Source organism: Zea mays, chromosome 8 (genome assembly GCF_902167145.1).
Source record: "Zea mays cultivar B73 chromosome 8, Zm-B73-REFERENCE-NAM-5.0, whole genome shotgun sequence".
Taxonomy (NCBI): Eukaryota; Viridiplantae; Streptophyta; class Magnoliopsida; order Poales; family Poaceae; genus Zea; species Zea mays.
In genome coordinates this window covers 67,275,878-67,286,909 of record NC_050103.1, presented here as the reverse complement: position 1 = coordinate 67,286,909, position 11,032 = coordinate 67,275,878, and the positions used below count along the sequence as shown (strand labels likewise).

Sequence of the window (11,032 nt, the reverse complement as noted above, 5' to 3'; positions counted from 1 at the left end):
TCGAACGCGTGTTTGTACGTGGGGCCGACGGTGATGACCCCGTTGGGGCCCGGCATCTTGAGCTTCAGGTAGGTGTAGTTGGGGACGGCCATGAACTTCGCGTAGCATGGCCTCCCTAGCACGGCGTGGTAGGTTCCTCGGAACCCGACCACTTCGAACGTCAGGGTCTCCCTTCGGAAGTTGGAGGGTGTCCCGAAGCAGACTGGGAGGTCGAGTCGCCCGAGGGGCTGGACGCGCTTCCCAGGGATGATCCCGTGGAAGGGCGCAGCACCTGCTCGGACGGAGGACGGATCGACGCGTAGAAGCTTGAGGGTCTCGGCGTAGATGATGTTGAGGCAGCTGCCTCCGTCCATCAGGACCTTGGTGAGCCTGACATCGCCGACAACGGGGTCGACGACGAGCGGGTATTTCCCCGGGCTCGGCACATGGTCGGGGTGGTCGGCCCGGTCGAAAGTGATGGGCTTGTCGGACCAGTCTAGGTAGACTGGCGCCACCACCTTCGCCGAGCAGACCTCCCGGCGCTCTTGCTTGCGGTGCCGAGCCGAGGTATTCGCCGCATGCCCTCCATAGATCATGAAGCAGTCGCGGACCTCGGGGAACCCCCCTGCTGGGTGTTCTTCGTTCTTGTCGTCGTCGTGGGCCCTGCCACCCTCGGCGGGTGGCCCGGCCCTGTGGAAATGACGCCGAAGCATAACGCACTCCTCGAGGGTGTGCTTGACGGGCCCCTGATGGTAGGGGCACGGCTCCTTGAGCATCTTGTCGAAGAGGTTTGCACCTCCGGGGGGCTTCCGAGGGTTCTTATACTCGGCGGCGGCGACAAGGTCCGCGTCTGCGGCGTCGCGTTTCGATTGCGACTTCTTCTTGCCTTTCTTCTTGGCGCCGCGCAGAGCAGACGCCTCGGGAGCTTCTTCCGACGGGCGGCCCTGGGGCTGCTTGTCCTTTCGGAAGATAGCCTCGACCGCCTCCTGGCCGGAGGCGAACTTGGTGGCGATGTCCATCAGCTCGCTCGCCCTGGTGGGGGTTTTGCGACCCAGCTTGCTCACCAGGTCGCGGCAAGTGGTGCCGGCGAGGAACGCGCCGATGACATCCGAGTCGGTGATGTTGGGCAGCTCGGTGCGCTGCTTCGAGAATCGCCGGATGTAGTCCCGGAGCGACTCCCCCGGCTGTTGCCGGCAGCTTCGAAGGTCCCAGGAGTTCCCGGGGCGCACGTATGTGCCCTGGAAATTGCCAGCGAAGGCTTGGACCAAGTCGTCCCAGTTGGAAATCTGCCCCGGAGGCAGGTGCTCCAACCAGGTGCGAGCAGTGTCGGAGAGGAACAGGGGGAGGTTGCGGATGACGAGGTTGTCGTCGTCCGTTCCGCCCAGTTGGCAGGCAAGGCGGTAGTCCGCGAGCCACAGTTCCGGTCTCGTTTCCCCCGAGTACTTTGTGATAGTAGTCGGGGGTCGAAACCGGGTCGGGAATGGCGCCCGTCGGATGGCCCGACTGAAGGCCTGCGGACCGGGTGGTTCGGGCGAAGGACTCCGATCCTCCCCGCTGTCGTAGCGCCCCCCACGCCTGGGGTGGTAGCCTCGGCGCACCCTTTCGTCGAGGTGAGCCCGACGGTCGCGTCGATGGTGCTCGTTGCCGAGGTGGCCCGGGGCCGCAGGCGCGGTGTTGCGCGTGCGCCCGGTGTAGACCGAGGCCTCCCGCATGAATCGGGAAGTCGCGGCATGAGGTTCCGAGGGATATCCTTGCCTCCGGGATGCAGTGCTCTCGGCCCGCCGGGCCGCAGCGCCTTCCAGGAGATTCTTGAGTTCTCCCTGTATTCGCCGCCCCTCGGTGGTTGACGGCTCCGGCATCGCGCGGATGAGCATCGCTGCGGTCGCCAGGTTCTGACCGACCCCGCTGGATGCGGGCGGCGGCCTGATCCTGACGTCGTTGGCGACGCGGTGCTGGAGACCTTGGGGCAGATGACGTATTTCTCCGGCCAGGGGTTGGCCCACCCATGCCTGTCCGGCGTCCCGACGGATCGGCTCAAGCGCCCCTGTTCCCTCGTTGAGCCTGGCCTGCGCCTCGCGGACTTGCTCGAGTTGTGGGTCGTAACCCCCCGCCGGAGCGGGGACCACAGCTAGCTCCCGTGGGATGTCGGCGCGAGGCACCGGCCTAGGGAGATCACCATCCTCCGACATGCCAAGATGGTTGCCTTCGGTGGGATCCCCTAGCTCGATGTGGAAACATTCGCGGCTTGGGCCGCAGCTCTCGTCACCGAGGCTGCGGCTTCCGTCGGAACGGTCGGATAGACAGTAGTCACATGCGGTCATGAAGTCCCGCATGGCACTGGGGTTGCCATGTCCGGAGAAATCCCAACCGATGCTAGGATCGTCATCTTCCTCGGACCCGGAGGGCCCGTAGGTCGAGACGTCCGTCAGTCGGTCCCAAGGCGACCGCATACAGAACCTCAGTGGGGTTGCACTCGCCTCAATGAGAGCGCCCGCCAAAACGAGGTCGTTTGGCGGGTTGAGGCCGAGTCGAAATGACGCAAGATGGGAGTTAGTCGTTACCTTTTGGTCGACGTGGAGCGACGTAGTCACATCGGGGACTGGTTGCGCCGTCATCTCTGGTTCGAGGGCGACGTCCTGCAGGCTTTCCGCGAGCGCGCCGGCGTCGTCTTCTTGCTCGGGGTCAGCGTGCCGCGGGGGGACGGCGCTTGCCTCCGTCTCGAACGCGAGGTCGACGTCCGGCGTGCCTTCCGTCGGGGCGTCGGGGGCGTCGATTCGCTCGACGGCCGGCGAAGCGTGGCCTCCCGTCTGGCCTTGACGGCCCCGCCTCCTCCTCCGTTGGCGGGGGAGAGAACGGAGCGAGCCCGAATGTTGCTCTTCCACCACGCGGGGTAGACGTTGTCGATTCCGCCGCCGGCGGGCGGGTTGTCGGCCGCCATTGTCGTAGTCGCGCGGCGGTGGAAGAAGTGTCATGTCGTAGCTGCCGTCGAAGGACATGAACTCAAGAGTCCCGAAACGAAGCACCGTCCCGGGCCGGAGAGGTTGCTGGAGACTGCCCATCTGGAGCTTGACGGGGAGCTGTTCGTCAGCACGCAGCGTGCCCCCTACCTGGCGCGCCAACTGTCGGCGTTTCGAGACAGGGGGGTCCCTAAGCCGACGAGTGAGTGTGTTGCGTGCCCCAGCCCAGATGGGTCGAGCGCGTGGGCGAGCGCGAAGGGGGGAGAGGCGAGGCGGACGGAGCCGAGCGTGAGAGAGGTGGAAGTCCCGCGGCCTTCGTGTTCGTCCCGCGCCCAGGTCAGGTGCGCTTGCAGTAGGGGGGTTACAAGCGTCCACGCGGGTGAGGGAAGCGAGCGGCCCCAAGAGAGCGCCTGTCCCGTCCTCGGTCCCGCGCGGCCAACCTTCTCTGAGAAGGCCCTGGTCCTTCCTTTTATAGTCGTAAGGAGAGGATCCAGGTGTACAATGGGGATGTAGCAGAGTGCTACGTGTCTAGCGGAGGGAGAGCTAGCGCCCTAGGTACATGCCAATGTGGCAGCCGGAGAGATCTGGGCACCCTGCTGGCGTGATGTCGTGGCTGTTGTAGGTGCGGCGGAGCCTGATGGAGGGACAGCTGTTGGAGCGGTCGAGTCCCTGCTGACGTTGTCCTGCTTCCGTAAGAGAGCTAGGGGCCGCCGTCGTCATAGAGCTTGTGGAGCGCCATCATTGCCCCTCTGGCGGAGCTGGCCGGATGAGACGCCGGTCTTGTTCTCCGTGATCCGAGTCGATTCGGGGTGGGATGATGATGGCGCCTCCTGTTGACGTGGCGGTCTGTGCCCTAGGCAGGGCGACGTGGGGTTTCCTTCGAAGCCGAGGTTGAGTCTGCCTTCTGTTGCCGTGGCCGAGCCCGAGCCAAGGGGTCGGTCGAGGCGGAAGTCGTTCGGCCGAGGCCAGGGCGGAGTCCGAGCCCTGGGGTCGGGCGAGGCGGAGTTTTGTCGTCTTCCGGGTCTTAGCCCGAGTCCGAGCCCTGGGGTCGGGCGGAGCGGAGTTCGCCGTCTTCCGGGTCTTAGCCCGAGTCCGAGCCCTGGGGTCGGGCGGAGCGGAGTTCGCCGTCTTCCGGGTCTTAGCCCGAGTCCGAGCCCTGGGGTCGGGCGGAGCGGAGTTCGCCGTCTTCCGGGTCTTAGCCCGAGTCCGAGCCCTGGGGTCGGGCGGAGCGGAGTTCGCCGTCTTCCGGGTCTTAGCCCGAGTCCGAGCCCTGGGGTCGGGCGGAGCGGAGTTCGCCGTCTTCCGGGTCTTAGCCCGAGTCCGACCCCTGGGGTCGGGCGGAGCGGAGTTCGCCGTCTTCCGGGTCTTAGCCCGAGTCCGAGCCCTGGGGTCGGGCGGAGCGGAGTTCGCCGTGGCGCCTTTGTCGAGGCCTGACTGCCTGTCAGACTTACTCTATCGAGTGGCGCTGCAGTCGGAGTGGCGCAGGCGGCGCTGTCTTTCTGTCAGACTGGCCAGTGGAGCGGTGGAGTGACGGCGGTCACCTCGGCTCTGCCGGAGGCGCGTGTCAGGATAGAGGTGTCAGGCCTCCTGTGCGTTAAATGCCCCTGCAATTTGGTCAGTCGGTGTGGTGATTTAGTCAAGGTTGCTTCTGAGCGAAGCCAAGGCCTTGGGCGAGCCGGTGATGTGTCCGCCATAAAAAGGGGGCCTCGGGCGAGACGGAAGTCTCTCGAGGTCGGCTGCCTTCGGCCGAGGCTAGGCTCGGGTGAAGCGTGATCGAGTCACTCGTGTGGACTGATCCCTGACTTAATCATGCCCATCAGGCCTTTGCAGCTTTATGCTGATGGGGGTTACCAGCTGAGAATTAGGCGTCTTGAGGGTACCCCTAATTATGGTCCCCGACACCCATCAACTTCTTGCTGCAGAGATATGGAAGGAGTTGAACTCGCTAGAGTAGATAATTGGATTTGGTGAGACGGATGGTCACCACATGATGCAGCGGTATGGCAGGAGAGGAAGGTATGGTGTTGGCCGAGTGATACATGGTGGCAGGGGTGGAGGCGGAAGAAAAATTTGAGATGATGGACATCATATCTATTGAACCATTGGCTCCGGTACCATGTTAATGTGGCTCAAGACTCGACACCTGAAGATGGTGCCCGTGTATTCTTTATATAGATGAGCCATGCATGGTTGTTACACAGTTGGAGAAAAATCAGAGGGAGAGATAGAGACACGGCTCCAAGAGTATAACAATCCTAGCTATCAGATAAGCACAATATCTAATATCTTCTAATAAGGCCGACGACCTTTTGATCATGATTCATGCATGTGTGGAGACCATCATTAGGCTCCTTTCATACACCGAGCACGAAAGAGACAACAACTAAGCAAAAAGTCAGTTGCTGATGCGGCCTTAGTGCATACATGCGGTGTTTCATGTTCTGTTATACACATGCGTGCGTGCGTGCATGCAGTGTGGCTTTGTCACTCAAGAGTTGATGATGGTGTCCTTTTGCTGTGCAGTCTGCATGCACAAGTCTGTCTCGACGACTGAGAGGCTATTTGAATGTACTAAAACAAATGGTGTGTTTGGTTAGGGGATTTGCTCCATCCAGAGCAGATTCATTGCTCACAAGATTGGATGGTCCTTTCTTTATGTTTGGTTAGGGAAATGGAGTGAATCCATTTTTTGTTTGTTTTGAGGAAGCAGGTCATCAAGTGAAGCTCAATCTGCTTTCACTCACCACACCAAGACACTCAACCTGTTTACACTCACAACACTACCTAGAGGACTATACAATTAAAAAGGTTGCATTTTTATCCAACATACATGAAAACTGAAAGTTATAAGATACATAAAATTGAAAATTCAAACTTGTATCTTCACGAGTACCTATCTAGCATACAATTTTATCCAGCATTATCCAACATACATTAAAAACTGAGAATAAAAATTAAAGGCACATCACTTAAGAGATTTATTTCCTTTAATATAGTTACAAGTTTGGGTATTACAAGAGCCTGCGTTCAAATAGGCAGACCCGGAAGAGCTAATTGAACTCTGGTGTAGCACAATTTCCACCCCCAAGTTGTTTACTCCCTAACTTAAAGCTAGCTAGGCAAATGTAAGTTAGAGGGAGAGGACAAGCAAACAAGTTCATCCATCATCAACCAATTGAGGGCTTGTTCGGTTAGCTCTCAATCCATGTGGATTGAGTGGGATTGGATGGGTTTGAATCCCAAACAAGTCAAAGTTCTTAAGAATTTTTTCCAATCCCATTCAATCCAGGTGTATTGGGAATAACCGAACAAGGCCTGAAAGTGTTTGTTCGCTGGAAAAAGAAAAGAATTAGCATGTTCTTCACACGCACCCACCCAAGTCATGGTGAGCAGCCAACATGCCGCCTGACAACCTAACTCGATGCATCTGTATTATTATGGTTGTTGTGGGTTCGGCTACGTTGGGACGGTTTGCGTTGGGTTCGGCTGCCGTGGGAATTGCTAACTCTAGATTAGAAGTCGAAGGCTGTGGCTTGCGGGCAGTGGCCCAAGGACGAGTGTCACCTAATGGCAGCGTGTGCGACAATGTCGCCATAGGAGGGTACTGAGCTGGCTGTCTATTGGGCCCCTCTCGCCGGAGCGTGCAGAGATTGGAGCGGCAAAGCGATACGGTGGCGCCGTGGCGAGGGTGGAGCAGGCAATCAAGGAGAGAGGATGAAGGAGATAGGATCTCACTTGAGAGAGGAGGAAGGAGATCTGAGGAGCTCACCTTAGGCAGGATCGCCGCTGAGGCGAGATCCCCTTGGAGTCGCACTGCCACCGCCGAGATGCGAACTAGAACAAGGTCGTCCGATTGATTTCGAGAAATGGGTCACTCCTAGGGTTCAAATATATTTTGGAACGAGTGGATGATGGATGGGTCGGCTCCGTGACGCTAACCAAATAGCGTTGTAGGTTCGGATACAGGTTCGGATCACTCTAGACCATCCCGCATCGCTAACCAAACACGACGTAATAGTTAGTTGACTAAAAATTGTTAGTAGAATTAGCTAGCTAACAAATAACTATCCAACTATTAATTAATTTATCAAAAATAGCTAATAACTGACCTATTAGCTAGGGTATTTGACTGTCTCAATTAATTTTAGCTACTAACTATTATCTCTAGTGTATATGGATCCAGGCGGTTCGGTGCATTATTATTTTGTGAGCGCGCGGTAGTTAGGTCGTTAGAGCTACACAAAGCGAAAAGGAAGCAAAGCAAAGCGCCTTATCTGCGTGTCGTCGTTTCCTGTCATCGTTTTCTCCTGCGTCCACTCCCCGGAAGCGGGAGATCGCATCCATGCCCTACCTGTCTGACATCCACGGATACTTGGCTTGGGCTGTCACTTAAATCAGTACTAGGTGAGTACTCGTGCGTTGCAACGGGAACATATAATAACATAATAACTTATATATAAAATGTATCTTATATTACTATAAAAAATATTTCATAATCCATTTGTAATCCTAGCCAATCATAAATTTTGTTATTTTAATTTAGTTGTTTCACTGCTACATTGCAACCATCAGTATCATGCCGACTTCGATATATGCCACGATTTGCATGGTCTCAACATTGAAGAGCACGTGTCACACCTGCCGGTAGAAGTTCCCTCGTACATTGTCAGTCATCAGGTACGCACCACCATACACGCTTGCTTAAACAAAAAAGCAAGTGTATGTGTTTGCGAAGAGAATTAAAGGCAGGCCGGCACAAAAGCTACCCCGACGATGGCGAGTGGTCATTGTTGTCGGTCCTCCTCTGTGTCACCTCTGGTGCCAAGATGACGCCATAGTCCTTGATATAGTAGTCGTCGAACGCGCACGACATGGCATGTATCGATGACTCTTGGCTGGGCTGCCAAACAAAGTGCACCCTGGGCTCATCAGCGAGGTAGTACACCTAGCCGTTGCACCACCGGATGTGCTACTCCTCTACATAAATCTTGTTCGAGGACACTCACACAACGTCAGCAACGGCCGTCGTCCCAGCGCACAAGAATTCATGGCTGGTCAGTAGTGACTTACGTGGGAGGTTGGGCTTCAGGTGGATGATGAGCTGGACGGTGTGACAGCGTCGTTGTCGGATGCGGTGCCCAGAATAACCCGAGAGTCGTCGGCGTTGGCGACGACCATGAGGTCCCCCTGTTTGAAGATGGACAGCGCGGTGCAGCCGCTCTGGACCGCGTCCAAGCGGCGGCTGCGCCGGAGCTTGCCGAACACAACGACGCATGCGGCCACGTAGTACTGCTTCCAGAGGTCGAACTCACAGTCGCCAAGCTTCTTCTCGTTGTCGATGAGCGACGCCAACGCGAGCGCCTCCTGCCACTGGTGTTTGTTCGGGGTTTCCAAGTAAGAAACATTGATTCATCTTTGGCGTTGGTTTATGAAAATGACTCACAAGTCAGATCCATGGAAAAAATATTACGAAGAATAAATGTCACACATATAAAAAAGAATTTAAGTTGAAAACATTATTCAAACAAAAGAAATTGCATGCAAGGGTCTTTTTTAAATACTACTCCCTCCATCCAAAAATATAATTCAGTAATCTCGTTGATAATTACCTACTACTACACATTGTGCAAATGTAGCAGGTGGGCTTTGGGAGAGATGTAGTGGATATTTTTACTGTAACAGATATTGATATAAACACACATGTGGTGTAGTGGTAGCTACGAGCATATTTGCTTGAGAGGTTGCACGTTCGAATCCCATTGGGGCCATTTGTGTTTTTTTAATTTAATTTTAGCTAGGCGTGAGATGCACGTGAGAATGTGAATGAGATTTATGGGGAGAGAGGAATGAGAAAGACAGAAGTGGAAATGAGCTTTGCGGGGAGGGGACTTGCAGGTTCGAATCCCATTGGGGCCATTTGTGTTTTTTTAATTTAATTTTAGCTAGGCGTGAGATGCACGTGAGAATGTGAATGAGATTTATGGGGAGAGGGGAATGAGAAAGACAGAAGTGGAAATGAGCTTTGCGGGGAGGAGACTATTCATTTGCCTGGTCTATTCTAAACTTAGCATGGTCACGTGAACATGCTGCTGCGTTCAATAAGTCCATCACCACCCGAGCTTACGAGACATTGTTTTGCACCGTAATATTAACTGTTTATAGAGTGGTATTTAAAATAGACTAGTATACACTACGAAGAGAGCTGCGTAGGACTGTAAGAGATATCAGGTACGTTAGAGTAAACATATCAAATGCACAATCATTATCATAAGAGAGTTATCGTACGAAGTTTGAAATTGTGGATGGTAAATATATATATGGCCGAACAAACGTATTTATTAGAGCAAGTGTAACAAGTTATCGTAGGCGAGCTATAAAAGATATCACATCATATTTGTGGTGGCATGAAAGAAATAGAACTAAAGAGAGAATAAATTAAAAGCGGACTGCTTACGGGCTCTAAAACAATCCGTGAGAGAAAAAGTCGAGCCAAATATTAAATGCATAACTTCTATCATAAGAAAGTTATATATCACAAGACTTGTAATGCCCGGTGTGCAACTGGTGCACCAGATTTTGCATGCTCTAAACTTAAAATTCCCGCGAGTCATTTTCTTTGTATGTTGGGAAAGTAGCACGCCGAGAGGTGCTCCAGGGACCTCTCCTGCAACCCGCCGAAGAAGTCGCCGTCGTACGGGAGGGGCTGCTCGCCGCCGCCGCCGCCAAAGAGCCCCTGGTCCCCATCCATCGTCGCGGCCGCGGGCGTCCAGGCGCCGTCCACCCGCGCGGCGGCTATCGGGAGGGGCGCGAGCTGCGTCCACGGCGCGTCGAAGCGTATGAGCTCACCGGGGTGCCGCGGCTTCGTGTACGCGGCGCCGAAGTGCGCGTCGCCGTTGGAGCTAGTGACGGACGAGGAGGCGGGCGACGAGAGCCCCGGCGCTGACGGCGCGGCGAAGGCGGCTCCGCTGCTACTGCCGGTCGCCGCTGCCATGGCCTTCTTCTTGAGCTTGGTGTTCCAGTAGTTCTGACGTCGTTGTCGGTCCGGCCGGGGAGCTTGGGCGCGATGATCGACCACCTGCCATGCGGGAATCGGTCGACCACCTAGCTGGCACTGGCAGACAGTCAGTCACCTGTGCCGATGGAGCTGTAGAGGGACCAGATGACCCTGTCCTCGTCGTCGGTGTAGCCCCCGTGACCGATGCCGGGTCGCAGGTAGTTGAGCCACCGCAGCCGGCAGCTCTTGGCGCACCGGTTCAGCCCTATGGACAAAGCAAGCACGCAACATAAATGCTGGACTGGTTGGGTTGGCAACACCATAGGCGACAGTTTTGAGCATCTGATGACGATGAAAGGTCAGGCTGGAGCTGTTATGTTATGGTGCGTTTGGTTTGTATAGTCACTCTATACCGGGTTGCATGCTGCTGGGCTACGGATTTTATAGCGAGCGCGGCGCCGATGAAATGGGGAAGCCAGGTCCGCGACGACGCGTGGCCCAAGGTACGACTCATCAGTATAGGTGCCCAAACGGGCGGACCGGCCCTACCTGGCACGGGTCCGTTAGGCCCGACGGATAATCGGGCCGTGCCCGGCCGGCCCGCGTGCCGCAGCCCAGGCACGGCACGGCGGTCTGGTAGTCGTGCTGGGCCGGCCCGTTAACTGGTCACGTTCTCCCATTAATTCAAGAAAATAGCAAAAAAACTGTGTTTGAGTAAGTATTTGAACCCGCGACCTCCCTCACTCAAGGAGACTAACTAGTAGAACTCTAGTGCGTTTGTTGTAAATAGCAAATATAAATATATATACTATGTTTTATAAAATAAAAAATATATAATCGTGTTGGGCCAAGCCGGCACTGCGGGCCGAGGCAGCGGCCCAAGCACGCACGGTTCTCGTGCCGGACCAGGCCCGACACTATTAAACGGGTCGTGCTTCGGGCCGGCCCATTAGGTACGGCCCATTTAACCATCTATACCGGTCAGCAGCCACCGCCGTTAGCGTTTTTACCTTTCAATTTGTGTGCTCTCTCTCCTTATCTATTTTGTTGGTCTACTCTTTCCTTTCGCTCTAATAGCATCATCCAAATTCATTAGACAGAA

General features: G+C 55.5%; 1 pseudogene across 1 annotated transcript; it reads left to right on the top strand.

The window, feature by feature from the left end:
* Nucleotides 1–9,408: 9,408 nt before the first annotated feature.
* Nucleotides 9,409–10,400, top strand: LOC103635302 (myb5 pseudogene; annotated as a pseudogene). Its single transcript, NR_164347.1, has one exon. The product of NR_164347.1 is annotated as a myb5 pseudogene (transcript).
* Nucleotides 10,401–11,032: the final 632 nt, after the last annotated feature.